Raw genomic sequence first — 2,103 nt, 5'->3', positions numbered from 1 at the left:
CCCTGGCCTGTGCCTGGGCCTTGCAACCCTGCTTGCTCTACAGCTGAATGCCTGGCCAATACAGGAAGCTTTCCTCTGAGGCTGGCCTTGTCAGGTTGGTAGTTACTTCAATTTTACAGCTGACGGCCTGGCGTGCATACCCAAACTAAAATGCTTACAAGTGTATTGCACCAAGCACCTAGTATTACACAGGGCTTTGTACAAGCAAGGCAGGCCTCTGGTGTAACCCGCGGATACTGGGGGCATGCAGCAGCTCTGCAAGGTGGGCAGCATGCTCTCCAGCACACCGCAGTGAGATGGGTGCAGCGCGGGCGGTATGAATTACCCGGCATCACAGAAGTGGACCCTAAGGCAATTCTCTATGGGTAATTCAGTAATGTTGCCAAGAACCTTTGTTATCCTCCTGCAGCCCCAATCTGCACCATGCATTTGCTTTTCAGGAAATGCATGTGCAATTTGTTAATGCAGAAGAGATCTAACTGGACCAAGTGGATCTTTGCAGGGATGGCACGAGGCACCTCCATGAGGTAAAGTTTCCTTTTTGTTGTCAAATAGGTTCTTGAACCAAAATCAAGTGAAGCACACGACCTGCTCAATGAAAAGGTTCAGGGTTCTTTAGTATACTGCAAACATTTTATATACTTTTTTTTTCACTTGCTTTGTTTTGTAAAATGGTAATATAATTTTGACTGAAATCTTCTAGAGATGAAAAAGGGAAAGAGGAGAACAGGAGCTGGCCTGAGAAAGCTTGGTAAAGAGCTCAACAAAAAACATTTCACTTTGAGAGTGTTTCATAGGCAAATAGAAACGTGCTTTAAATTGAAGATCTCAGTAAACAGTACCACACATGGTCCAGAAAAAAATAAAAAATCAGTCAGGGTGGGTTTACCTTTCAGTGAGTTATGAGTTAAGATTGCAATAAGGATTTTGTAGAAATTAAAAAAAAAAAAAAAGAACCAAGCTAACAAGGAATAAGTTGGCTATCATGAGAAAGCCAGAACATTCAAGAGTTAAAGGTTAAAGAAATCCAAATGTTTAAAAACATTGGAAGGTGATATTCAGGTGACCTAATTTGTCACTTCTCCAAGATGGCATGAGGACAGGCCCCCAACAGGAGACTGGTGTCCTAAGGACTGTCCTCTGTCACATTCTCACAGAGAACATGCTGGGCTACCATTTACATTTAGGTTACAGATTTATTACCAGTTTCTATATTACTTGGGGAAGGTGCTATTAGCAACCTTTTACAGCCATCTGCTTTCATAGCCATAAATTTCTACTCTGATTGCAGCCCTTCCAATGAAAATGTTTGACTAAGGGCATGATTTACTTTTATTATAAATAAAGAGCTTGTTTGCAAGAAATTAGTCCTTTTTTTTTTTTTTTTTTTTCTTTTAGAAACAAAAACGGCAAAAATGAATTTCATCAGAACTAGATAAAAACATTTACATGATTTTGCACTTTTTTTAGTCTGTGCCCAGGTGGGAAATATGATTTTTTTATTTTTTGATAATTAGTCTAGCAAAATCTGACGCCAAGTCTAAGGTGAAGATAGAGATGGCTAAATGAGGATCTTGTTAATATGCCTACCTGAGGCAAGCCTTTAATATAAAATTACTCTAAGCTGAACACTGGGGTTCAAATATAAGCAACTGTCTGAGGCTGTTTGGATTTTGTTACCTCAACTGCTGGGGCAGTGCTCTATTTAATAACTCACCCAGGAAAGGTTTGAGACTGGCCTTTGTGCCAGACTGAGATTCTTTCCTAGTGAACTGCTCTTCTGGTCACGTGTGGACATTACGTGAATACACCTGACGAGTACCAGGACATGAGCAGTTGGGTGAGCAAGAACGAGTGACTTGAGCAGAAGCTGAGGTGCTTGAGTGAAATATTTGAACCCCTCAAAACCTGCTCTGTTTTTTAGTTACCTCTGTACCTGTGCCCAGTTTATAGGCAGGAACTGAGTGTTTGTTGTTTTAATGTGATGTGTCCTCAAAGCCTCATGCAGACTAAGCATGAAAGGGATTCGTGGCTCCTGCTTTTCAGGAATGTGGTGATAATGCAGCCTCTTGCATGCAGTAATTTAGCAGTTCAGGTAGTGCT

This window comes from Cygnus olor, chromosome 3 (genome assembly GCF_009769625.2).
Source record: "Cygnus olor isolate bCygOlo1 chromosome 3, bCygOlo1.pri.v2, whole genome shotgun sequence".
In the NCBI taxonomy this organism is placed as follows: Eukaryota; Metazoa; Chordata; class Aves; order Anseriformes; family Anatidae; genus Cygnus; species Cygnus olor.
This window is presented reverse-complemented; position numbering follows the sequence as displayed.